The sequence below is a fragment of the Peromyscus eremicus genome, chromosome 14 (assembly GCF_949786415.1).
Source record: "Peromyscus eremicus chromosome 14, PerEre_H2_v1, whole genome shotgun sequence".
Lineage (NCBI taxonomy): Eukaryota > Metazoa > Chordata > Mammalia > Rodentia > Cricetidae > Peromyscus > Peromyscus eremicus.
In genome coordinates, this window is record NC_081430.1 from 74,674,382 (window position 1) to 74,702,325 (window position 27,944).

Here is a 27,944-nt window from a genome sequence, read left to right on the forward strand (position 1 = left end):
TGTGGAGTCTCCCAGGGAGATGGCAAAGGTTCTAGAGATGCTTGCTCAGTTATAGAAATTCTCGGAGACCCTTGGGCAGATTTCAAAGTTTCTACCATCTTTTGGGCATGGTGGGTATATTCCTGAGACACTGGGGTAGATGGTAAATGTGGTACTGTGCTCTGTGCAGAAGTGGACTGTGAGGCTGTACCTTGTGTGTGTGAGGAAGTGATTGAAAGCCCTTGAGCAGATGGAGGATGTCCTGCAGTCCTTTGTGTAGATGTAGACAGTCCCATAGTCCCTTGTGTAGATAGGCAGGAACCCACAGATCCTTGAGCACAATGAGGAGATGTGTGACTCCCTTGTTCTAAAGAGGAATGTCCCAGGGGCTTCAGGGCAGATATGCAAAGTTGGGTAGATAGCAAATGTGCTAGATCCCTTGAGACTGATTGCTTAGATCCTTGGTCATGTTGCAAATATCCTATAGTCCCTGAGGTAAACGGCAATGACCTTGTAGTCCCTTGGACAGATGGTGATTTATCCTCAGATTCTACCACACAAGACAAGTGGCCTAGCTTACTTTGGAAAGATGTTGGTGGTCTCAGAACTGATAAGGAAGATGTCAAATGTTCTAGAGACCCTGAGCTGTATGAGAAAGAACACGTTGTACTCTGGACAGATATAGAATGTTCCTGAGGTCCTTGATTAGAGAGCAGAGATGGTAGAGGTCTTGAAGCAGATGGACAGGATTTCAGACCACCCATGGCAGAAGGAGAATTTTCCACAGATTCAGAGTTAGATGGTAAAATTTCAAGCGCATCTTGGGCAGATGTCAAATATCCATGAGTCTCCTGATGAGTTGAGGAATGTTTAAAAGCTCCTATGCTAGGTGGCAAATGTTCTAAAGCATCTTGGGCACATTGAAAATGTCCTTTAGTCTCTTGGGAAGATGATGAGTTTATCAGAGCCACTTGAGCTGGTTCCAAAGGTTGTATGGTCCCTTCTTCCAATGTAGATGGTTCTGGAGCTCTTTGGACAGACAGGGAATGTCTCACATCCTCTTGAGCAGATGGCAAATGTCTGAGAGTTCCTTTTGCAGATAAGGAATTCCCAACAGGATCATGGTCAGATATCATAGATCCTGGGAACCCTGAGACATTTTTCAAATACCCTGCAGATCCTGGGGCATGTGAATATGTCCCCATATCTGCTCCCACAGATGACAATGGTCCTAGGGTTTCCTGGGAACACAGGAAAGGTACCATATCACCGACACAAGACAGAGAATATCCTTGAGTTCCTTGTGTGGACTTGGGATTTTCCTTAGGCTCTTGTGCAGATAGGAAATGTCCCACAGACCCTTGAGCAAAGGGCACAGGTACTATACTGCCTTCTGAGGATGAAGAAATTCCTTGATGCCATTGTGCAGGTGAGTGTGAAGAAGTTTCCAGAGCCCCCTGAGAAGGGGAAACATGTCGCACAACTCCTTGTTCTAATGAGGAAAGTCCTAGATCTTCTGGCAAGTGGGGCAAATGTCCTGAATAACTTGTTGAAGATGAAAAAAATTCCTGAGTCCCTTGGGCAAATGGCAAAAGTTCTTTTGTTCCCTGGGCAGACTGGAAACAACACAGAACTCCTGGGGCATATGGTGAATGTACTAGAGATCCTTGGCCAGGCGATGACGTTCCTAGATACCCCTGCTTAGATGGTGATGGTACCAGGGAACCTGGAGGGGATGGCAAGTGTTCTGTAGCAGGAAGGCAGGAGGCAGAAGGATCTTTAGATGCTTTGGAAGACATGGAAGGTGTCAGATCCTCTTGTGCTAATGGTGCAAGTCCTAGAGTTCTTTGTACAGATGTGGACTTTCCCTCACACTCTTTGGCACATAAAAAAGGCTTCACAGTTCCTAGTTTAGATTTGGAAAGTGACAAAGCCCCTTGGGCATGGGGAGAATTTTCTGGAGCCCTTGACAGAGATGGAAAATGTCCCTGAAGCCCTGGGGTAGATGGTGATCGTTGTAGACCCTTTGGGACAGACAGAGTAGGCCTTTGAGCCTCTTGAGAAAATATGGAATGTCCAAGAGACCCTTGGGTAGATTGGCAAGGTCCCACAGTCTTGTGGTCACATATGAAACACTCCAGGGCCTTTTGGACAGATATAGAAGATGCGGGACTCACCTGAGGAGTACTTGTAGCTATTGATGTTTCTCTGGGAGCAGAAGATGCACGACTCCTTTTTGCATTAGGGAGAAGGTTCAAACTGTCTTCCTCAGACAAGGAAATACTGACGTCCCCTTGGTCAGAAGGATCAACTCTCAACCTCTTTTTGGTAGATATGGGATGCCCTGGGTCCACTTGGTGAGAGGAAGAATATCTAATATTTCCCTCTTCAGAAGGGATATGCATGAAACCCTCTTGTGTGAACGGGGAAGATTGTAAAGCACCTTGTTTGGATATGGTAGTTGTGGCAGATTTCTGATACTCTTGAAGGGATGAAAACATTCCCACAGCCTCCTGTGAAGTGTGGGAAGGTCCTGTGGGTGCTTGTGTACAGGTGGAATCCAAGGAATCCCCTTCTCTAGATATGAAAGTTGCTACAGACTCTTGTGTACCCATGTCACATCCCATGGCCCCTTGATGACATAGGGTTGGATCCAGAACTCTGCGTACAGATGGACTATGTCCTGGAATATCTTTTGTAGATGTGTCACATCCAAGAGCCTTTTCTAAAGATGGGTATATGGCTGGAGTCCCTTTTGTAGATGTATCCTTTCCCACAGTACCTTTATCAGATAGGGTAGAACCCAGAGAGGGCTGGGCAGGTAGGGAATGTCCTTGTATCCTTGATGTATATGGAGAAATTCTGAGAGCCTCTCCTACAGATGTGGAAAGTTCTAGAGACCCTTGGGAAAGTAGGGAAGGTTGTGTTGTCTCAGCACCCTGGGCAGATGTGGAACTTATGTGTCGCATTTGGAGTGTCTTGGAATATGTTTGGTTATGTTGGGCCCGGTGGCAAGACAGGAAGGCCTTTTTGGCCGGCAGAGGATATTCGAAGCCCTCTTGGTCTGACAGGGATACCATGAAATCCCCTTGTTCAGAGGGAGGATCTCTCCATCTCCTTTTGCCACAGTGGGAATGTCCAAGGTCTCTTTTCATAGCAGGAGGATGTTTGAATCTCCCTTTGTGAGAGAGAATAGGTCTTTGACCCTCTGCTCTAGATGTGGACAATCCTGGGATCCCCATAACAGATATGGAGGGACTTGGAACCCCTGGGGAAGATGGTGAAGGTGCTAGAGGCTTTTGTGTGTGTTGAGAAGGCCCAAGAGTCCCTTGGGCAGACTTGGGAGTTCCTACCACCTCTTGTGTATATGTGGAACTCTCTAGGGCCCCTTCTGAAGATGGAAAAGCCCCTGGTATAGATGTGGATAGTTTTGTTTCTGCTTGGGCAGATCTGGGTGGTGTGAGGCTCACTTGGGAAATAGTGTTCAGGTTTAGGGCCCTTTGGGCTGTAAGGGAAGATCTGAGCCCATTTTTTAATTGTGGAGGACATTTAAAGCCCTCTTGGTTTAATGGGGAAGTTATGAATTTCCCTTGATCAGAGGAGGCAGGACTCAAGATCACTTCAGCAGAAGTGGGTTGCTTAGGGTCCTTTTGGGGAGAGGGGGAATATCCTTGGCTGTCTTCATGAGAGGGCTGGGCAGGTAGGGAATGTCCTTGTATCCCTGATGTATATGGAGAAATTCTGAGAGCCTCTCCTACAGATGTGGAAAGTTCTAGAGACCCTTGGGAAAGTAGGGAAGGTTGTGTTGTCTCAGCACCCTGGGCAGATGTGGAACTTATGTGTCGCATTTGGAGTGTCTTGGAATATGTTTGGTTATGTTGGGCCCGGTGGCAAGACAGGAAGGCCTTTTTGGCCGGCAGAGGATATTCGAAGCCCTCTTGGTCTGACAGGGATACCATGAAATCCCCTTGTTCAGAGGGAGGATCTCTCCATCTCCTTTTGCCACAGTGGGAATGTCCAAGGTCTCTTTTCATAGCAGGAGGATGTTTGAATCTCCCTTTGTGAGAGAGAATAGGTCTTTGACCCTCTGCTCTAGATGTGGACAATCCTGGGATCCCCATAACAGATATGGAGGGACTTGGAACCCCTGGGGAAGATGGTGAAGGTGCTAGAGGCTTTTGTGTGTGTTGAGAAGGCCCAAGAGTCCCTTGGGCAGACTTGGGAGTTCCTACCACCGCTTGTGTATAGGTGTATATGCCACCTTGGGCAGCTGTCAAAGGTTTTAAAGTCCCCTGGGGAGAGGTGGTGGGACTCAATCCATTTTGGGAAAATGAGAAATCACTGAGCCCCCGTTTTGGAGAAGGTTTGGAACCCTCTTTGCCTGATGGGGCCTGTTGGAGGCCCCCTTGATCAGAAGGGCCCTGTCTAAAACTCTTAGGGGGAGAACTGGAATTATTGGTGACCCCTTGGGTAGAGAATGGACTTCTGAAACCCCTTCTGGAAGAGGAGACATGTTTGATTTTCCTTTCAGCACAAGTGGGAGGTCTCTGGGATGCCTGGGCAGATGTGGAGTGGCCCATAACCTCTTGAGTGGATACGGATAGTTCCTGAGCATTTTGGGAAGAAGCGGAAGATCCCAGAGCTCCATGGGTAGGTGGGGACGGTTGCAGAGACCCTTGAATATGTGGGGAAATTACCGGTCCACGTTGGTCAGTGGGAGAGTCGGCAGAAGATGGCCCAGGCACTGTGTGGTCTTTGAACTTTTCACTAGCATCTCCAGCACAGTGTCCTGAAGATGTTGCACTTACTCTGGTGCCCGACTGGTCAATGTCCATAGGTTCCTCAGACACAGCAGACATAGCCAGGCTTCTTTTCACCTTCCCAGGTATGGGCCCGGTGGCAGGCTGTAGGGCAGATGGTCTGGGTTTCCTGCTCAGTGGGTTACTCCTGCACTCAGGAACCTCCCGCAAAAGTGGAACTTTTCCTCCCTTGTTCTCTTTCAGCTCCTTTATGGGCTCCAGGGTCTTCTTACTGGATGTACTCTTTATAAGAGCCCTAAGATTCCTTAGGCTATCTGCAGTGTGTGAGTCGGGAACTTTGAATGTTTTGTCCTCATAGGGCTTTTGGCACCTGAACTTGGTCCGAGTCAGTCGAATCACCCCCGGAGGTGCAAAGTCCCTTGGGTCTTTGATGCTGGTCAAGTGCTTCCCCCATTGGGGTGAGGTGTCATCATCCCTTTCGGGGACACTGAAGGGGGTCCCAGGCCGGGGAGGCTGGGAAAACCTCCGTCCATGGTCATCAGCCCTTTCGGGGACACTGAAGGGGGTCCCAGGCCGGGGAGGCTGGGAAAACCTCCGTCCATGGTCATCAGCCCTTTCGGGGACACTGAAGGGGGTCCCAGGCCGGGGAGGCCGGAAAAACTGCGGTTTATGGTCAGAGGGTAACGTCCGGGCTGAGGCTTGCTGGCCTCTCTCCATACATCTGGCTATTTAGCCAATAAGGCAGTTGAACAAGAAAAAGGGAAATGGGAAATTGCCCCTCTCAAGGGACAGTGAATATACTTGCCATTTGGTGACTCGTGGCAAGCGGCAGCTAAGCAGTATCCTCTGAGAGAGGCTCTCCTTTCCTGAGAACTGCGGACATGTCCCGAAGGGCGCACAGAATTCTAGTGACAATTGGTCTCAGGAACCCAGCAACGCTGGAATGGGGCCCTTGGAATGGCTGTCCTTGGGGCTGCACGGGCCAGTCCCGAGCTGCCTCACCTGGCCATTCTGCATTCAGTAGTAGGGCAAACATCCAAGCTTTCTGAATGAGGAGGGACGCTGAAGACCCTCTCCTCTTCCTTAGGGTCAAGAGTCCTAGCTAGTCTGGTGTCCACTGTCAGCGGCCATGACAAGGACTGTTGAAGGGGCACCATGATTGGGAAAGGCAAGGGGTGCTGGGAAGAATGTGCTCTGGGTTCTCTCTTGCACCAGGACGGTACTCGCTGTCAGGACGCCGTCGGTATTGCGATGAGGTCTGCTCGAGCCTCATAACTGAATGAGAAAGGGGGATCCAGACCCTCGCTCCTCAGAGGCTGTGCGGGCCAGCCAATCACTGTTTGTTGTGCTAGGGAAAGAACAAGTGATTGCGTTTGAATGGAGGAGAGGATGCCTGGAATTGATATTACAAATGTTATTCTGCATTTTAAGGATGGCCTATCCTGGGATTTTCTAGGTAAATTGTGACAACTTCTGTGAACGTCTTCCTGTATGCTGAAATATGTCTCTAGATTGCTTAATAATACTTACTGCAAATATATATATATATATATATATATGTGTGTGTGTGTGTGTGTGTGTGTGTGTATAGTTAGTTAGTTAGTTAGTTAGACAAGAAGGACAAGAAAAATAATCTCCTTTGAGTGCAGATGCAAGTTGTTTTTCCAATACTCTTATCTGCTTTTGCTTAAGTTCACAGATTCAGAACACAGGCACAGTTGAACTCCTGAATGCAGCCCCTATGGCCTTAAACAATTGCTTTGTCTGTCACAGTTTACATGTTGGGTCTTATAGCATTTATATATTTGGATTGCTTTTGGAAGGTCATATGATTCCCCTGAAGACACAATATGGCCAATTGCTGGGGGATGTATGGCAAATGTGTTGCTAATTAATCAATAAAACACTGATTGGCCGTTGGCTAGGCAGGAAGTATAGGCAGGACAAGGAGGAGAATAAAGCTGGGAAGTGGAAGGCTGAGTCAGAGAGACACTGCCAGCCACCACGATGAGAAACAGCTTGTGAAGATGCCGGTAAGCCACGAGCCATGTGGCAAGGTATAGATTAAAGGAAATGGATTAATTTAAGCTATAAGAACAGTTAGCAAGAAGCCTGCCACAGCCATACAGTTGGAAAGCAACATAAGTCTCTGTGTTTACTTGGTCGGATCTGAGAGGCTGTGGGACTGGCAGGTGAAAGAGATTTGCCCTGACTGTGGGCTAGGCAGGAAAACTCTAGCTACAAATGGCGTCCAACGTGGTGGCAAGAGTTTCCACCTAAAACCTGAGAAAAGATTCTAAAATGGAGCTAAAAACAGTTCCTAATTGTCTCTCTCAAATGAGTGGCAGCTGCCGGTTTGAGCTACTGGCAGGTTCCTGGCGTGTGTGTTCGACCTGCAGTATGGCGGGAATGAGGCCTCTGCAAGTGGCACATTAAGCTGCATGGTGGATTTAGACTTTGCTAGTACAAAACAAAAAAAGAGGTTTCTGGGCTACACACTGCTTGGCTAAAAGCATAGACCCCTGATAGCTCCCAGAGCTGGTGGTAAACATAGCCATGTTGGGAAGCTGAGGTGGGCGGAGCCAGCAGCCACAGCTGCTGCAGTTTAAGGCAATAGATTCACAATAAGACAGATTCAGATGTAATAGTTTACAATGTGTGTAAAAGATACGTAGGCTTGAAAGAGACAAAAAAGGTGATATATAGAGTTATAGAAACAAATACATAGTTTTAAAAAAATAAAGTCTTTGAAGAGACAGTAAAGGTAGTATAAAAAATAAGCCACGTAAAAATGGATATTACACAGAGAATCTGGATTGTGTTGTCTTTGGGACTTTTAACTGCAGAAAAACATTTGATTGTAAAAGCTGTTGAGTTATGCCAAAATGTATATTTTAAAGATATCTTGACTTCAAAATTTGGATGTAAGGATATGTTACTTTGGAAAAGAGTCTCTGCTTTTGTTCCCACAGAAAGCCAAAGGCTATGGATTTGTTCAAGATTAAGATACATCAGGTTTGACCAGCCAAGACCCCCTGAAGGTCTCCAATGACACCATGGCCCAGATGATCCAACATCCAGAATGGTTTGAAGGCATCTGGCTCAGACAATACAGCCTCATGGACTATTCCATAATTCTAAAATTTTCTTTGTTTCCCCATAAGATACAGCGCCCCCTTCCAGCAGGAAGTAGTAAGAGAAGCTACGCCCAAATTCCCAAATTATATGTAATTTTACTTTGTTAAGGTTAAAACCTTCCTTTTTGAAAAAAAAAAGGGGGGGGGGAAGTGCTGTGGGATGTATGGCAAATGTGTTGCTAATTAATCAATAAAACACTGATTGGCCGTTGGCTAGGCAGGAAGTATAGGCGGGACAAGGAGGAGAATAAAGCTGGGAAGTGGAAGGCTGAGTCAGAGAGACACTGCCAGCCGCCACGATGAGAAACAGCTTGTGAAGATGCCGGTAAGCCACGAGCCATGTGGCAAGGTATAGATTAAAGGAAATGGATTAATTTAAGCTATAAGAACAGTTAGCAAGAAGCCTGCCACAGCCATACAGTTGGAAAGCAACATAAGTCTCTGTGTTTACTTGGTCGGATCTGAGAGGCTGTGGGACTGGCAGGTGAAAGAGATTTGCCCTGACTGTGGGCTAGGCAGGAAAACTCTAGCTACAGCCAATGGTTCATATTAGTGGCTCTACATGGGCCATTCACTTTTTCATTCCAATGATGTGGCTGTGGCAGAGTTGTACAGAATGACTTTTGAAACCCTTAGTCAAGTTGATTCTTGGAAAGGTCATGTTTATATAGCAGTTAATATACTGAGAAAGTGTAAATTTTTAAGGATATGGATGAAGATGTTATTACTGATAGAGAAACTTGCTTTGCTTGTTGCACATTTGACCAGTTTTCCTCTGAGCAGTTTTTGTTGTTGCTGGATGAAAAGCTTTTGTTTATTTATTTCGGTGCTATATTTGTTTTTGTGAAGGATTTCTGTTTCCCTTTGGCCACAGACAGTCAGGCTTGCATCATTCAGAAGCATCGGGGCACTTTCCTATCTTCGAATTATCTTCCTGTGCCACTGCCTTAGCGATTTGGCACATGCTTTCTCCTTGGAATTTCTGAATGCTTCTCAATGCCTTCCATTGTTTAGCCCCAGTTTATCCCACTACTTTCAGTTTTAAAGGTGTCTGTCTCTAGGAAACCCATTCTTTTCCTGCAATCTGGGATAAATTGACTTCTTGTGTAATTTTGTAGCTCACTGTGTTTATCTGCATACTAGCACATATCATAACTCTCATATACCTTTGACTCACTTATCTGAATTTCCTGTTGGTCTTTTGAGGTCCTTGAAAACATTGGGTTTGCATACCAACATCATGCTGCTAGGCATTAAAAACTTGGTGTAAGGTAAAGTCTTACTACTGACATACTTGCACATCTGTGGCTATTGCTGCAATGTTCACAATGCTAAGGAATGGAACCATTCCCTTCTGTTATGAGATGAGTAGATAAAATGTAGTATATATACACAATGGAATTTTATTCAACTAAAAAGACAAATGAAATCATGGCATTTGGAGGAAACTGGAGATTCTTTTTTTTGGGGGGGGTATTTCGAGACAGGGTTTCTCTGTGTAGCTTTGTACCTTTTCTGGAACTTGCTTTGTAGACCAGGCTAGCCTTGAACTCACAGAGATCCGCCTGGCTCTGCCTCCCGAGTGCTGGGATTAAAGGCGTGCGCCACCACCGCCCAGCTGGAGATTATTATGTTAGGTCAAGAGGCCCAGATTTGGAAAGAGAGAACTACCATAGGTTTTCTCTCAAATGTGGATTTGAGATTTATTTTTTTATATATTTGGATACATATGTGTGGTTATGTGGGGTATGTCATAAAACTAGTAAATAAAGCATGAGAGGAGAGAAAGAGATCTTCAGAGGAAAATAAAAAGTGTAATAGAATACATATGACATAAAAGCATAACGGGGTGCATACTAGTTACTGTTTTATTGCTGTGATAAAACACCATTACCAAGGCAACTTGTGAAAGGGAGGAGTTATTTGCCTTATGATTCTAGAGGGATAAGAGTCCATCATGGTGGGAAGCATGGCAGCAAGCAGTAGGCATGGTACCAGGAATAGGAGCTGTGAGCTCACCTCTCCAAGCACAAGTAGGAGGCTCAGAGAGTGACCTTGACATTGTGTGAGTCTTTCAGCTTTCAAAACATGCCCCTCAGGACATACTTCTCTTAGCAAGGCCACACCTCCTAAGACACCCCAAACAGTCACCAACTGGGGACCAAGTATTCAAACATGTGAGAATATGGGAGACATGTCACTCAAACCACCACAGGATGGCTATTGAAGGGAGCAATGCACCAGTAGGAGGAAGTCGTGGGATCTGGGGTGTCAACACAGGAGGATCAGCAATATGGAAGAGGGGAGACTGGAGAGATGGCTTAGCACTTAAGGGAACTGCTTGTTCTTCCAGAGGACCTGGGTTCGATTTCCAGATCCACACATTGGCTCACAATTATTTGTAACTCCAGTCCTTGTGGGAATGATATGGCACCCTCTTCTGACCTCTGTAGGCACCGGACATGTATGTGGTGCACAGACGTATGTGCAGGGAAAATGCCAGTACACATAAAAATGAGGAAGGAGGGAAAGGGAGTGAATGAAAATGCCGTAACAAGTCTCACTTTGCGTGCTAACGTTTAAGCCTGGTAAAGTATGTGTGTTGTTCAGCATCTGTGAGTTTGTATAGCTTCTGTTCTTTTCTTGTTATTGACTTATATTTTTATTCCCACTATATTTTATAAAATAAACGATGTTTATTGTTTTGTGTTCATTAAGACTTAACTTGCACAAAAAAATACCCACATGTGGTATATTTTAGAGGAGATTCCATGGGGTGCCAAGAAGGATGTATATGCCATACCTATTTAATAAACTATTCTGTAGGGATCTGTTAAGTCCAATCTATGTATGGTCTAGTCTAGCTCTGATGTTTCTTTACCTTTAGTTCATATGATGTGATATTTTATGTGGATTGTCAACAGGACCTATAATGAAGAAAAGGAGCCTGTGAGGGATTATCTAGATAAGGTTAGTCTCTGGGTGTGTCTGTCAGGGATATTTTGACTGGCTTAACTGAGTTAGGAAGACTCAACCTAAATGTGGGAGTCAGCATTTCATGGCCTGGGGTCCTGGACTGAATTAAAAAGGAAAAGGAGACCTGAATAGCAACATCCATCTCCCTCTGCTTCCTGACTGTAGAGGCACAATTACGAGCTGTCTAAAGCCCCTGTGGCCATGGCTCCCTGCTGTGATAGACTGTATCCCAGAATGGTGAGCCAATACAAACCCTTCATTTCTTTTGATGCTGTGTCAGGGTATTTTATTACAGAAACCAGACAAGTAACCAGCACAGATAACCTATCTAATGATGAGAATGAGGAATTGAAATCAATGATTAGTGTTGTAAGAGGACCTAAAGGACTTTTTCTTTAGTGTTTATTATGTGAAATTGAGAGCCCCAAGATTTGATATCTATATGTTTATAATAGTTACATATACTTGGTGGATTAGTAAAAGTTCACTTTACTAAAATTTATCTACTGTCTTTACCTATTCTCGCTAATTTTGATTTGAAGTCTACTCTATCATATACCAAAATAGCTGTGTCTGCTTGCTCTCCATATCCACTCAGTTGGTAGCTCGTCTTCTATCCTTTCGGTCCTTGTCTATAAGTGATTACACCAGTGAGTTGTATCTCTTTTACACATTTATTTAAATTTTTTTCATTTTACATACCAACCCCAGTTCCCCCTCCCTCCTCTTCTCCTGTCCTCCCCACCTGTCCTGATCCCACCTCCCATCTATTTCTTTGAGACAACAGGATAGTTGATTCTAGTTTCAATTCCATCAGCTAGTCTTCATCTCTTTATTGGTGATTTAAAGTCATTTATATTTAAAGTTATTATTAAGAGATGTTTAATAGTTCTTGTGATTTTGTTGATTTCTTTTTAGATTTTTAGATTATTGTTTGCTGTTTCTTTTTATCTCATCATTGGGGGTTTACTGCTTTCCTGCGTTGTACTTATGGGTTTCTTCATGGTTCTTCCTTGTTCATGTACTCCTCCAATAAAATTATTATTTCTTCATGATTAAAACTGTCACCATCCTCTGTGTGTTTGTCTTGAATGTCCTTATTAACTTTGTAAGTAATAAAAGATATCTCTTCTTGTTGGTAATCACTCACTTTAAGAACTTCAAAGGTGCCGGGCGGTGGTGGCGCACGCCTTTAATCCCAGCACTCGGGAGGCAGAGGCAGGCAGATCTCTGTGAGTTCGAGGCCAGCCTGGGCTACCAAGTGAGTCCCAGGAAAGGCGCAAAGCTACACAGAGAAACCCTGCCTCGAAAAACAAAACAAAACAAAAAAAAAAAAAAAAAAAAGAACTTCAAAGGTGATATTCTGTGCTTTTCTGGCTGTAAAGGGCTCCAGTGAGAGATTTGGTGTTACTGGGATGTTTGTCTTTGTATTTGTGTTTTGTTCTGTTTTCTACTCTACAGCTCTTGATATTCTCCTTGATTGTATTTTTGAAGTCTTGAGCATGCTATGCGATGGAGAGGTTCTTCTCTGTTCATATCTTCTTGGAATTCTAAATGCATCTTGTATTTGAATCTTCATTTCTTTCTCTAAACCTCATAAATGTCTGTTTTAATTTCATTGACTACATTCTTAGTACCTTTAGTTTTTAATCTCAGCTTCTTCTTCTTTTAATACTTGGATACTTAAGGTTTTGTTTATCTTTTAAAAAATTTATTTATTTCTGTATTTGACATCCTGGCCACAATTTCCCTTCCCTCCTCTCAGTTCTCCCCCATTCTGTTCCCACTGCCCAGTCCCCTCCCCCTCTGTTTCTGTCCAGGAAAGCACAGGTCTCCATGAGTGTCAACAAAACATGGCATACCAAGTTGCAATAAGACCAAGCACCTCTCCATGTATTAAGGCTGGACAAGGCAACCCAATATGAGGAGTAGTTAGTTCCCCAAAAGCCAGTAAAAAGTTGGAGATGTCCCCTGTTCCCACTGTTAGGAGTCCCACAAGAGGACCAAGCTACATAACTGTAACATGTATGCAGAGGGCCTAGGTCAGTCCCATGCAGGCTCCCTGGTTGTGGGTTCAGTCTCTGTGAGCCCCTATGAGCCCAAGTTAGTTGATTCTGTGAGTTTTCTTATTGTATGCTTGACCCCTCTGGCTCCTACAATCCTTTCTCCCCCTCTTCTGCAGGATTCCCCGAGCTCCACCTCATATTTGTCTGAATCTGGTTCTATCAGTTGCTGGATGAAGCCTCTCTGATGACAATTGGACTAGGCACCAATCTGGTTACAGGAGATGACCAGTTCAGGCCACATATTCCCTATTGCTAGGAGTCTTACCTGGGGTCACCCTTGCAGATTCCTGAAAAATTCCCTGTGCCAGGTTTTTACCTGACCAGGAAATGCCTCCCCTTTCTAGTAGTCTCTTTCAATACTCTCCCCTCCCCCACAACCTGATTGCTGGGGTTCACTTCACCACCTGCCCTCAGTCCACTCACAAAGTATCTTCTATTTCTCCTTCCTAGGGAGATCTGGATGCCCCTCCCCGCACCACCCCATGAACCCTCCTTTTTATTTAGTCTCTCTGGGTCTGTGGATTGTAGCATTGTTACCTGTTCAGGAATATTACTTTAACCGGGCAAAGATATGTTACATTTGTTTCTGCTGCCTTTGTTAACAATATGAAGATGTGTTACATTTGTTTATGTTGCATTTGTTTAATTATGTAAAGATGTATTGCTGTTTGACCTTGCCTGCCTAAGGCATCTGATCAATCTAGTAAAAAACTAGGAATTTATTGTTAATTGTCTAATGGAAATCTTGAGTTCTCCAGACAGTGGCCCTCTTCATCTAGGTCTCCAGCAAACAGCATTTCCTTTTGTTTTCTCAAGTTTGATATTTATTTAGGCTCCAAATATAAATGAGAACATGTAATATCTATCTTTCTGTGTCTGATTTTTTTCACCTTGAGAGTCCTTCAGGTTCATCTATCTTGTGTCAAATAACATAACCTCATTATAGTGGCTGACTATCAGAACGTTGTAGATGCATTTGGAGACATAAATCTGCCAAGTTTCTGTATCATTTCTTCCGTTGCTATGAAATTCGATCGAATTCTGATTCTTGGCCATCATGAATGCTGCAATGGACCACAGACATACTTTGACATACTAAGTTCCTACCTTTTAGTCATGGGATTAGTAGGTCATATGATAGTTCATACTATTCCGAAGGTGCTCATGTGAATTACACTCTCACCGTGAGTCTGCCAGGACACAGGGTTCCCTTTTCTTCACACCCCAGCACTTGTTATATATATTTCATAATAGACATATTAAGGTATGTGATCTGATATCTCATTTTGCTTTTAATTTGCTTTTCCCTGATTAAGATGAGGAACATTCTTTTCATTGGTCATTTGCACATGTCACAAATATATGTTCAGATTTTTTTATCCATGTTTAATTGGTTCTGCTTAATTGGGTAAACTACTTCTCATTTATTCAAAAGGTTTTCCATAGTACCTGTGTGAAAAAATTGGTTGTAAATCTTCAGGTGTATTACTGTTGTCACAAATGATAGGACTTTATTCTTCTTATGGCTGAGCAATATGCCATTGGGCATTATATGTCTATATGTAGATATATATATATATATATATATCCTTTTAAAACATCCCTTCATTAGTTGATTGTGACATAGCTTGTTCGCATTTCTCTGCTATTATAAATAGTCCTGAAAGAATAGAAGGAATATTTTGCTTATATATAATTATCTTATTTTACATAAGTAAATAACCGATAATGAAAGTTTTGGTTCATGTGGTATCTCTCTACCTTTCGATTTTAAAAAAAACTCTATTCTGTTTTTCATGACGTCATAGCTGTAATTGTTTGAATGTTCACTAAAAATATTGTTGTTGCCTTTTCTCCACATTCTTGCCAGTACCTGTTACACTCTAACCCTTCCATAGCATCCATACCTACTGGGGTGAAGTGCCATCCTCCTGCAGTTTTTACGTTGTTTCCTTGATGATTGTTGATGTTGCACATTTTTCATACCTCTAATGTTTGTCTGTATGTCATCTTTTTTTGAGACTGGATATCATGTAGCTCCGGATGACCTCAAACCCCACAAGTAGACAAGGATGGTTTTTGATTCTTCTGTCTTTATCTTTTAGGTGCTTGGGTTATAAGCATGGATCACCATGCCTACCTTTCCAAACCCAGGACTCTGTATTAGGCAAGTGCTCTACCAACTGAGCTACATCCTCAACTTTGTGTGGTAACTTTTGAGGAACACTATTTAGATTTTTCTTTTTTGTGTGTATTTATTTGAGTACATATGTACATGTTCATGTGTGTATATACATGTCTATATGTGACTGCACAAGCACATGTGTGTATTCATATGTGGAGACCAAAAGTTGTTGTGAAGAAGTTTTTGTACACTGTGAAGATGTGTCTTTGCTAAAGCACCTTCTGATTTGTTTAATAAAGAGTTGAACAGTCAATAGCTAGGCAGGAGAGGATAGACAGGATTTCCAGGGAGAGATAGGAACTCAGGAAAGAAGAGAGGTAGAATTCGCCATCCAGATGTGGAAGAAGTTGGACGTATGGTACTGAGCAGAGGTAACAAGCCATGTGACAGAATGTAGATTAATAGAAATGAGTTAATTGAAGTTGTAAGAGCTAGTTGGGAACAAGCTTAAGCTAAGGCCAAGCTGTCATACTTAATAAGATGTCTCCCTGTCATTGTTTTAGAGCTGGCAGTACACAGAAAGTCTGGCTACATGTGACATCCCACATTGTTGTTTTTTCACTGGCACAGTGGCTGTTTTAGCCCGTAACTGTACTTACTGGCCTACTTCTATGTCCCGCTGGATTCATCTGCTGCTGCTGCCACCAAATGTAGTTCTATTTAGTAACAAAAAAATCAGGAGTCAGAGGCTAGAGGTAAAAACCTGCTAGCTCAGAGAGATTGAGGAGCAAAGAGCTGACCTTCCCTCTTCGCTGACATGTCAGAAAAGAGCGTCTCTTCCATCGCTCCAAACCAAAAAGGACCATCATGCTCATAGTCCCTCCCTACCATTTTTTGTGTCTATCCATTTTCCATACTCCCTCTGACTCACTCTCATTACTTTCTGTCAACTAGTTGATGCCTCTGGCTCCTGACTCAAGGTTGATTTTATTTAATTAATGCAAACACAAACTCAGAGTTCACTGTGTGGTCATATATCATGCAACAATTGAATAACTTCTGGATTGCTCTCCATCTCATTATTGTTTTTGAAACAGGGTCTCTTATGGACCCTGGAGCTCAGTAATTCACTTACAGTGGTGGATAGGAAGCTCCAATCATCCCCTTGTCTCCAACTACCTAGTGCTGGCATTACTGATTTGTATACCTTTTTATCTATATTATATCTATATCTTCTCTTTTTTCTTTTCAGAGTAGATTCAATAATCTGTTAATAATCTACATCTTATCTATATCCTCTTTTTCTTTTTTTTAAATAAGAACTCTAAATCTAATTTCCTTTGTTTAACTTTTTCCTGACCATTAACAATTAACAACCTGTAATCAACCACCCTAAACAATGACAATTATCCAAAACCTATTTAAAGACCAAAAACCACCCACCCCACCTCTTGGGAATGTGGGCGTCATGTTCTTAAAATTACTTCCTGCTGTTTGGGGGCAAAGGCATCTTTAGAGGATAATGAAAAGAAAAATTGCCAGGCAGTGGTGGTGCACGCCTTTAATCCCAGCACTCAGGAGGCAGAGGCAGGCGGATCTCTGTGAGTTCAAAGCCAGCCTGGTCTACAGAGCGAGATCCAGGACAGGCTCCAAAGCTACACAGAGAAACCCTGTCTCGAAAAACCAAAAAAAAAAAAAGGATCTTTCAGTTGACATCAAATGAAATTTTCTGCATATGTGTTACAGTTGTGTAGCTTGGTCCTATTGTGGGACTCTTGACTATGGGAACAGGGGCTATCTCCAACACTTTCACAGGCTTTTGGAACCCAACTCCTCATTCTGGGTCATCTTGCCCAGCCTTGGTGCATGGGGAGGTGTTTAGTTTTACTGCAACTTGGTATGCCATGTTTTGTTGATATCCATAGGAGACCTGGCCTTTCCTGAACAGAAACAGAGGAAGAATAGATTGGGGGTGGGGGGGTGGGAACAGAGTGGGGTGGGGAAGACTGGGAGGGGAGGCTGTGGATGGGATGTAAAGTAAATACATAATAAATTTATTTTTTAAAATTGTCATTAGGTGGAAAAACTTAACACACCACAGGAAACAGTTTTGCACATAAAATATATATTCATGTGAATATTGATTAAAATGATTACATTTGTAAAATAGAATTACATAGCAGTATGTCTTTGAAACAAAAGGTTGGAAGATATGCACACATTGTGATTCCCAAATAGAGTAGAACATGGGTAGCGTTTAAGCACTTGGTTTCTGGATTTTAATGCCAGTAGATGATTAACTTAACAAGAAAATATCAAGATGTCCCTCTTCTAAAGTTAAAAGAAAGCAACACCACCAAGAAGAGAACAAGAGCAATCAAAACAACAACAACAAAGTAACCATATCATCTGTGGCATCTTCAGGAGGATATGCAGTAATCTAAACATTGTTCCAAGAGTGTGGCTGGTGTCTGTGGCTTTTCCAGCCTCACAGGTTGGTGTTCAGCCATCCAGGTCTGGGCACTAAAGTTGGGACCACTCCATTTCTGATGTTCTGTTGAATGCCATGAAGATTGATGACTACTGTTCCAGGGTCTCCTTACTAGTGTTGAGCTGTGAGACCTCAAATCTGAGGAGAGGAATGTTATATTGATGAGCTTGAGAATCCCCAAGGCCTCTTTGTCCACATTATATAAATGAGATGTCTCTTTGGTAAGAGTGGGAATGTTGGACACCTGCTTGGTCAGAGGGTAAAACCAGAGGCCATTTGGATATTAGTATAGACATCTTACATAATGGGAGAGGAAGGTCTGAAGTTCTGTTGGCCAGAGGTGGAGTTGGATACTCCATTAGTATGTGTGAGACAACCTTGGTCAACGGGAGACCCTGAATGTCCCCCAACACTAAACAGAGATGTACAACTAGGGATCAATGGGTCAGAGGTGAGAGGTCTGAAGCTTGCCAAGAGGCATGGGGAAGAAATGAGAACTCAAAGAAGCCTGGGGAAAATCCAAGGCCCCCAGAGTCAGAGAGGAGATGTTTGAGGGCCTCTTGGAGAGAGAGTAGAAATCTGAGGTCTTTTTATAGAGCTAGAATAGTATGTTGGTCTGGGTAGAGGTGGAAATGTGCATACCCACTTCTTGACATGAGATCAAGGTCCCAGCTCACCTCAAGCAGTGGAGCACATTCCAGGTACTGCCTTATCAGCTTCCAGCTCTTCTTTGGAGACTCAAACATCTGTCCACCGTAGTGAACATGTGGCAGGGCAGGCAGCAGTCTGAGATTTTGTCCAAAAGTCTGCGCGATAGTCTCAAGCTAGTTCTCCTTCTCAAGAGTGTGTTCAGCTGCCCAGGTCTAGGTATGAATGATGAAGGCCACATTATATTGTTTTCTGCCTTAAGGCAGTGGGCTTTGGTTCTAGACTGTACTTGCTACTCTTGGGCTCTGATACTTTAAGACTAGTTGGTCTGGAGAATTCATTGGGAAAGAAAAAAATGTTCTAGGACCCCATGTTTGCGTGGGGAATGTCCGAGGCCCCTGAATCAGAAGAGAACCACGTGAGGCCCTCCTTGGGCAGAAGGGTATATTTGAAGACAACTTGGGCAGAAAGAGAAGATCCGAGGCCCCCTGGTAAAAGAGAGACAGTAGATTGAAACGCCTTTGGTTATAATGGAATGATCTGTGGTCCTATTACATAGACCCAGTAAGTCCACTCCCACAGGGCGTATTCAGGTCTGAGAACCCTTTGGATATTGGTGGACTGTAGCTCTATATTAGAACAGGCAGGTCTGAGAACCATTTGGTCAGAAGACAAATATTTGGGGTATACTTGGGGAGAGAGGAGAGTCTAAAAGCCACTTCAGAAAGAGAGGATACTCTTAGACTTCTTTGGGTAGGTGAGGCATATCCAATTTCCCAGTGGGCAGAAGAGGAATTTCTGCTATCACTTTGGGAGCAGGTGAAAGAGCCAAGACCCTTTAATATAGAAGGATGAGATAGGAACTCCCCAGAACTGAATGGAATGGTCTCAACCTCTCTTGGTCATATGTCTGCTGCCATATTGGGCAGAAGCTGAAGGTTGAATGATACTTTGAGAATTATAAGAAGTTCCAGTCACTCACTCCTTCATCGGCACCAAACTTGAAATCACAAACTAGATTACACATCTTCTGAATGTCCATATCAGCACTCTTAGAAGTCTTCTAAGAGGCTGCATGGCAGTAGTCTCTGATTTGGTGTCTTTGTCTAGTATATGTCCATCCATACATTCCTCAGCATGTAGGGCAGGACTTCTCTGTCTAAGGGACCAGAAGGAAGACAGTGTTTGGGTTACTATCATCTTGCTGGTCTTGTGTTCTGGGACCTCGGTCCAGAGTACTCTGAGATCACTTTGGTCAGAACAGTACTTTCCAGGCCACCCAAATTAGAAGTTGTAGATATGAAATCCACTGGGCAGATGGTGAATATGTGGGCTTTCCTTGATCACACAGGCAGGTCTGAGACACTTTTTATTGATGTGAATGTCTAAATCTCCATATGTAAGAGAGGGGAAGGACCTTGGCACTTTGGACAGAAATAGAAGTACTATTATGCCCTTTATCAAAGAAGCAATGTGGCAGACTTCATGGGAATAAGGGAAAATGTTGATGCACCCTGGTCATAAGGGGAATTTCTGAGACATTTTGTGCAAAGATGAAGGTCTATACCTGTTCGTCAGAGGGGTAAAATCTCTGGCTGTATTCAATGAAATAAGAAAGGGTATTTTCCATTGAGCATAAAGTGAATACCTTGTGGAGCAGAGGAATGCCTGGAACTGCCCTGTCAGCTTCCAACTTTTTTTTCAGTATTTAGAATATCCATATCTTTTGTGGGTCATGTGGAAGGTCGGGTATCCATATCTTTTGCGGGCTATGTGGAAGGTCAGGAAACAATTATTGCATTATTTTCCAGCAGGTTGGAAAATCCTCAGTCTAAGAAGCCTTTGGTCAGAGAGATAAGCCCAAGGCCCCTTTGTTCAGAGAGGTCATGTCTTAGATTGTACATAGCAGGGAGAAAGTTGGATGCAATCCTAGACAGTTGGGAATAAAGCGGGCATACATAGTCAATAGAACCAGATCTACGGACCTCTTACAAGAGGTGGTGGGCCTGAATCTCCCTTGGGAAAAAGAGGACATTTTCAGGCCAACTTGAGGATTGGGAGAAAATTTCTTCCCCCCCTAGACAGAGGGGGATAGACTAAGTCTTTATGAGTAGAAGTGGCGTGTTTGTGGCTCCCATGTACAGAGGGAGAGAATATGAAAGAAAGACATTTTCAGAGCTCTTGGAAAGAGGGCAAGAATTTGGTGGCCACTGAAACAAAAGGACTAGTTCTGATGTCCCTTTCAGAGAAGGTGTTAGAGGTGAGACATATTTAAGTGGAAGTGGAAGGTCTGAGCCCTCCTTCTTCTCAAAGGGGATGATTGAATCCTTGGTCAGAGCGAGCACATTTTGAGGTCCTTTTTGCCTGGACGTGGAAAGTCTTAGGGCCTTGGGCATATAGAGATGATCTCTGGCCCCCTCATTTGTGCAGCTTAGATATCAGGCCCTCTTGGTTAGAGAGTGTGCATTTGATGTCTTATGGGCAGAAACGGATGGTGTTTAGGAGCTGAAGACTAAAGCAGATGTAGGGAGAGTAGCAAAGTCACCAACCATGTAGAGAGAAGGGAGTGTCCCAGCCTACCTTGTGCAGTGGAGGAAGGACTCCATCACAGTGTAGAAGATTCACATCTCCAGGCACACTGTGGCAGGCCTGGCAGCAATCTGAGCATTATTATCAGTCATGATTGGCAATCTCAGTCTCTAAGTCCTCTTATCACCAGCTATATTGGTGTGTACATGAAGAACGCGACCTCTTCACTTTAGTGTCTAGAATGAAGGCAGATGACCTAAGTTTCAGGCTCTGTCAACTCAAAGCAGAACAAAGTGAAGTCCCTTGAGTTACACATGTATTTTCCTAGTGGCCATGGTTAGAGGGAGAAGATCTAAGGCCCTCCATTAGAGGGATAATTTGGAGGCCCACGTGCACATGGGGTGTGCTCTGAGGACCCTTTGATCCTGATCCCCTTGGGAAAAATGGAAATTCTGAGATTGCTATAGTAAAAGACAGTCATTCTTATGTCTGTCCTTGGACGGAGGTGGAAGGTCTGGGGTATGGTAATAGCAGAAAGGCCTGACAACCACTTTAATCAAAGTTCTGATAACCCTTCATCAAAATGGCATGATGTGTGATGCCTTGAGAATAAGGACAGTTTGGGGAGCCCATATTCAGAGGGGAAACTTCTGAGGTCATTCTGAACTGCCTTTCTTAGACAGAAAATGTTCGGCCATGTTTAACCAAATAGCAGGATCCAGTCACTCCACTGTGCAGAAGGGAAAAGCCTAGCTTACCTTGGGTGGTGGGAGAATGGTGTGGTTTTACATCATGTGTTTCCAACTGCTCTTTTCACCTTCCATTATCCATATATTACACTGACTGTTGGGAAGAGTACAAGAAGCAATTACAACGCTCTTCCAAAAGGATGTGTGATTGTCTGGACTTTGATGCTTCCTCGAGGTTGTATTGATCTGTGATTATCCATCAATAAAAGATGGGAACATTACAGAAGACAGTTTCTAACAACCATTTCTGGGCAGATAGAATGACTATTAGTTTTAGCTTTCTATATTTTGCCATCTGATCTAAACCTAGAATCTTGTGAGGTCCCATTGGTGACAAATGTGTTTGCCTAGCAATCTTGGTTACAGGGATTGACACTAAGGTAATACAAGTTCAAGGGTCACATGTAAGGTGCACTTTGAAGGCAAGGAATTGTCTAGGGCCTCCCAAGGTCAGAGGCTAGATCTGAAGCTCCATTGAGTATAGAGTAAAGGAATGAGACCCCCTTGGCCATGGGAGCCAATTCTGAGGTCTCATTCCTCATTGTGGCCAGACACTTGTGGGCAAAAATAGGATCTCTGTAGTCTTTGTGGTTGAAAGGAGGTAATCATAGCCCTCTTTAGCACTACACTGAACTGCATGTGGGCAGATCTTATTCTCACTTGTACAGAGGGAGTGGTGTAAGGAATACTTGGTCTGAGCCCTCTTTAGTCAGAGGGAAATGACTTAGGCCCACTTGCAAAGAAACTGAAAGTTTGAGGGTTTTTTCCACAGAATGAGTACTTGAAACCACCTTGGGCAAATGGGGAAGGTCTGCAGTAGGCTTTGTCCTGGGAGGGAGATTTGACATTCTCTTCAACTAAGTAAAAGGAGTGAGGTAACTTGAGAAGAGAGGAAGAGCTGGGCCCCTTGTCAGAAAAAGAAAACTTTGACCCCTGGTTGGGCAAAGGTATGAGTTGGAAAACCCTTGGATGGAGAGGGGAAGTGCCATGCACAGTTCTGTTGAAGATGGATGTCCCTGCAACCTTATTCAATGAAGGAAGGTCCCATCACTGCACTTCAGCTTCCAGCTCTGCTTTAGAATTTCCAAATCTTGTGTTGAGTCTCAGAGAGTTTGGGAGGCAACCAGCACCTTCTTCAAAGAGCCTGGATGGCTGTCCCTGGCTAGGTTGCCTCTTCTCTTACTTTGTCTTAGTCTGTATCTGGGAGGCAATGATGGGGCCACCTGATTTCTAGTGATGGGAATGAAGAGCAGAGCATAGGATCCAGTCTCTAAAAATACACTTAGGAACTGGGCCCTCAAACCAGAGTGGAGCAATGCATTTCCCTAGCCACCAAGATCAAAACTGAAATGTTTAAATCTCTCTTATTTGGAGTAGCATATGTTGGAGGTGCTTCAAAGACTTAAGGGGATGCTTGAGGATTTGTGAAATAATAATAATACAAGGTATGATGCAATATTATTCAAAAGAGAATGTCCAATGCCATCTTGAGAATAAAAGGAATGCCTGAGTTTCCTTGGGTTAAAAACAGAGGTTCCTATTCCCCCTTAAACAGGTAGGTAACATATAAGACCACATTGTTAATGGGGGGAAGGGTGGAGGCTCTGTATGACGCAGGGTAGTTCTCATGACGCCAATAAACAAGGAATGTGTGAGGTCTCGTGGGAATAGCGGAGTTCTGAGACCCTCTCCTCAGGAATGAGAAGTCATGAGACCACCTTCTGAAAAGGAGAAACCCTGAACATCTTTGTTCACAGGGAGGGGGACCCCAGCCATATTTGATAAAATAGGAATATGCAATTCACCCATGGCCAGACGGGGAAAGTCCCAGGCTATTCTGAGTAATGGGAAAAGGTCCTGGTTCTGCCTCACTAGCTTCCAGCTATTTTCCCCAATACAAACATACAAACCCTGTGTGAAATCTTTGAGAGTCTAAGGCAAATCTCATAACAGTTTTCCAACAGGGTAAGTGGTTATGCAAGCATTGGTGTTTCCTCAAGGTGTGTTGAGCTGAACATATCTGTGGATACAAGATAGGAATAGTGTATTTTCGATAACCAATTTTGAGGCAGATGGCTTGAGAGCTGATTTCATCTTTCTATCTGCTGCCTATGATCTAAAAGCAGAAAGTTGTGAGGTCTCATTGGTCACACATGTGTTCATATGGCTATCTCTGTCAGAGGGGTCAGCTCTACAGCAATCTTAGTTAATAGGGGTATGTGTGACGTCACCATGGAAAGAAGGGGAGCTCCGATGGTTCTTTAGACATAAGGGTGGGCCTAAAGTTGCAAAGAGCAGAGGGTAGAGGTCTGAGACATCCCTCGGATACGGGGGACAGTTTTGAGTGCCCTTTCCATAGAGCTTGATTTCCCAGATCTCCTTTTACAGAAACTGGATGTTTGAAATCCTCTTGCTGGATAGAGGTATATAATTGGCCCACAACCTAGTGGGAAGATCAGGAATGTCTGAATCTTGTTTGTGCAGAGTGGTATAATGCACTTTTGGGTCTGACACCCCTTTAATGAGAAAAGAAAAGACTCAGAGCCACTTGGTAGGAATGGGAATATGTATATAAGGACCATGTAACACAAAAAAAATGTTTTAGGCCCCTTTGGGAAAATGGGGTTTAGAACAACCTTAATCTTAGGAGAGTTCTGACATCCTGTTCCACATACTGAGAAGGAATAATATAGTAATAATAATAATAGTAATAATAATAACAGGAAAAGTGGAAGCTCTGAGCCCTATGTAAGAGAGAAATCCTCTGAGGCCCATTGAAAAATGAAGACAGAATCTCCTTTGGGCAGAGGGTGAAGGTGCCATATACACTTCTGTTGAAGGTGCATATCCCAGGTACCGTATGAAGTGGAGAAAGTTCCCAGCATTGATCATGAGCTTCCAACTCTTATTCAGAGTTTTGTATCTTCATAGTTTGTGTTCATTCTGGGAGAGACAAGGCAGCAACAACCCATGTCTTCTTCCAAGGGCCCGAAGGACTGTCCCTGGCTAGGTTGTTTCCTCTAGTTTGTGTTCAGCTGTCCTGATCTAGGCAGAGATGTTGAAGTCATTCCATTTCTACTGACTGGTCTAAAGGCAGACACCATGGGTTTCTATGCTGCAATTGCTAAACTTGGCCTATGGGACCTCAAACCAAAGTGGACTGGTACCCCTTGTTTATAGAAAGAGTCTCTCAAAGACCTGTACCTGATCAGTTCAATGTGAGACCCATTTGGCCATATGTGGAAAGATGTCAGGCCCCATTCTTGAACAGAAGAAAGGTTTGTGTTGGTAGGGTTAGTAGGAATGAGCAGAAAGGTCCTAGAATACTTCATGCAGAGGATGAAGCTCCCAGGTTACCTTGGGAGTTGGATTGAAGGTGCGGGCAATACCTTATCAAGTCCAAACGTCCTCATACTCCAGAACACCCTTGTGTTCTGGACTCTGAGCCTTGCTTGCCAGCACTCAGAGCATTTTTCTTATAGGTTGGTTGGTAATCCCTGGCTCTGCATCCTCCACAAGCCTTTCATCAGCAGCACAGGCATGGGCAACAAAGATGGAACTGCTCTGTTTCTGTAGAGAATCTTAAAAGTAGAAGGTGTTTGATCAGGGATCAGATTTTTACAGTCATGTCCCAGGATATCCATTCAGAGTGATCTGACATCCCTTTGGTCATTTGGGATTGCCTGGCCACCCAGGTCAGAAGGGAAAGACTGAGACCTCAGTTAGAGGAAGAGAGCTGAGGTCTCTGTGGATAGAAGTGGTTTCTCTGAGGAAGCCATTGTCAGGGAGTGTTGATTTGAGGTGTACTTCAGAAAAAGATGAACATCTGAGAGAGTTTTCATGTCACTGGCCCAGTCTGTATTCCCTCAATCATATGAGTTTGTATCGGTCCCCTTGAAATGAAATGGTGTGTCTAAAGTCCGCTTGTTCAAGGAAAGTAGAAACGTAGCCAACTTCCTTGACAAGGTATTATGTCAGAGGTTCTTCATGACATCAGTATTGGGCCTCCAGTTTACCTTGCACTGAAGGGCAAATTTGGGACCCATTTATTAAGAAGAATTGCTGAGGCCCACTCCATAATATCAGGAAGTGTGTGGCCCCCTCACGCAAAATGAACACCTAGGCTTCCTTTGGACAAACTGGAAAAATGTAGGTCTCCCTTTGTTTCAGGAGGAAGATCTCCTAAATCAAAGGGAGAAAGAGTAAGTACCGTTGGGGAGAGAGGTGTTTCTGAGGCCCATGTGACAGGGGAGATGTGGTCAGAGTATGAAAATCCCATACAACTCTGAGCAAAAATTAAAACGAATACCATACCTCATAAGGTGCCAGCATTGCCTTGCCTTCTAACTCTTCTCCACAGGTTAGGATGTTCATATCTTTAGCTGAATCTGCAAGAGACCAAGCATCAGTACCAGGATTCATTAGCAGCTTGGGTAGGAGCCCCAGTGTGGTTGACTCCTAAGAATTGTGTTCAGCCAACCAGAACTGGGTGGGACTGATGATTCCACACTATGACAGGTAATTTCACTCAAGGAAGTGACATGGGTTCCAGATTTCCTTGGTCTTCTTCTGTCAGCTCTAACCAGAGTGACCAATGCTCCTTGGTCAGAGGTGAAATATCACATGTGCCCTTGCTCAGAGGGGCAAGTTCTGAGGGCCCTTGGTGTCAAAGGGGAGATTTTAAGGCCTAAGTTATCAGATCAAAAAAATAATAAGGTTTAGGAAAGGAGACAGATCCCAGACCTTGTTGGGCAGAGGAGAACATCCCTGCTTACCTTTTCTAGAGGAGGAGGGTCTAGACACTCCTAGTCAGTCTCCAAATCTTCAGTGAACTCTAGAAAAATCCTTATCTCTGAGGACTTGTTGAGGCTTGACAGCAACCAGAGGGTTCTTCTGACAGGTGGGGCTGTTCTCTACTTAAACTCACGATAAGCTGCACAGGTGTGGATGTGGAGGACAGTCATCTTTCTGGTGAGCAGCTTGAAAATAGATGGCCTTGGGTCCAGGGTGAGGTTTTTATTCTTCTGTCATGTGATTTCAGTCTAGCGTTCCATGAGGTTCCTTTGGTGGTCAAGAGTGTATTTCCTAGTCACTCAGGTCTGAGAGAGAAGCTCTAGTCTCTCTTAGATGTCTGGTAGACCAGAGTCAGCCAGGAACACAAGGAGAAGCTCCTGTGTTTTCTTGGTAATGGGGTCTCAGTTTCAAGTACCTGTCAGCAGTGAAAATATTTGAGACACACCCTTCAGTCACAGGGCCAGCTCTGTAACTTTCTTCATCGAAGGGGCATGTCTCAGACCCCTCCAGTACAGACAGACAAAGTCTAAAGTTTTCTTGTTCAAAGAGGGTGTGTTACAGCAGCCCTGCTTTTGCATATCTTGAAAGTCAGGGACTTCTATGGTTGGAGGAAATAAGTCTATGGCCCTCTTCAGAAGATGTTCCAGTGAGAAGTAAGTCTCCTGAATTAGTGAGATAGTTTCTTCTCCGGGGGCATATCTAATACTCGATGGAGTTATTATCTGGAGGTATGAATCCTCCTGGTTCTGGAAGGATAATTCTGAAGCCCCATTGTGACTTTGCATAAATTCTATGGCACATTGATTTTATAGGGGTTGTATTTGTGTCCTTCTTGGGACACTAAAGAGGTCTGTGGCCACTTGCTTCTCAAGTTATATATCTAAGGTCCCCTTCAGTCATTGAGAATGTGTTTGACACCCTTGTTCTGAAGTGGTAAGTATGAGGCCCATTTGTCAATTAATGATTGTCTGAGGTCCTCTGGTTCTCAAAGGAAAGGTGTGTCAATGTCTCTTGTCAATTAGTAAATGTCTGATGTCCTCTGCTTCTCAAAGGAAAGATGTGTCAATGTCCCCTGAACACTGGGGAATGGCTGAAGCTTTTGATGTTGACGAGGTAAACCCAAAATCCCCTGAGTTACTGGGGAAAGTTGTGAGTTACCTTGTTTCTAGACAGATAAGACTGGGGCTACCTGGGCCATTGGGGAGGGTCTGAGCTCCCCTGGTTCTGAAGGACAGATCAGAAGTCCCCTTGGTCCAGACAGCAGTTTGGAAGACCTGTGGTTCTGCAGTGGTAGCTGTGAAGCCTGCTTGAGAACTGGTGGAGTGCATTTGGTCCTGATTCAGAGGAGATGTGCCTGAGCACACCATGAGCCCCTGAAACAATTTGAACTCCACTTCAGACATTGGGGAAAGTATGAACCAGGAAGCCAAATGCACTCCACTAATTCTCAAGCAGGCTTCAGACCTACCACTTCAGAACCACAAACTGCTGTATGGACCAAGGGATCTTCTGATCTGTCCTTCAGAACCAGGGGAGCTCAGATATTCCCCAATGGCCCAGGTGGCCTCAATCTTATCTGTCTAGAAACAAGGTAACTCACAACATTTACCAGTAACTGGGGGGTGGGGGGGTTGGATCTACCCCCTCAACAACAAAAGCTTCAGCCATTCCCCAGTGTTCAGGGGACATT

At 43.9% G+C, this 27,944-nt stretch overlaps 2 long non-coding RNA genes across 7 annotated transcripts; one reads left to right on the top strand and one right to left on the bottom strand.

Moving 5' to 3' along the window:
• The first annotated feature begins 4,232 nt into the window (after positions 1 to 4,232).
• Positions 4,233 to 13,777, top strand: LOC131924691 (uncharacterized). Its single transcript, XR_009382999.1, has 2 exons — positions 4,233 to 6,195; positions 10,801 to 13,777. It is a non-coding gene; the product is annotated as an uncharacterized LOC131924691 (long non-coding RNA).
• A 3,374-nt stretch (positions 13,778 to 17,151) lies between these two features.
• Positions 17,152 to 27,721, bottom strand: LOC131923785 (uncharacterized). Of its 6 annotated transcripts, none has more exons than XR_009382708.1 (9): positions 26,236 to 27,721; positions 25,775 to 25,848; positions 24,850 to 25,041; positions 23,371 to 23,480; positions 21,470 to 21,646; positions 20,763 to 20,947; positions 19,831 to 19,951; positions 18,212 to 18,397; positions 17,152 to 17,672 (listed from the first exon to the last, which is right to left on the bottom strand). It is a non-coding gene; the product is annotated as an uncharacterized LOC131923785 (long non-coding RNA). The 6 variants fall into 6 exon arrangements; XR_009382710.1 differs by having other exon boundaries at positions 21,470 to 21,554; positions 26,236 to 27,720; XR_009382707.1 differs by lacking the exon at positions 23,371 to 23,480 and having other exon boundaries at positions 26,236 to 27,719.
• Between the last annotated feature and the right edge of the window lie 223 nt (positions 27,722 to 27,944).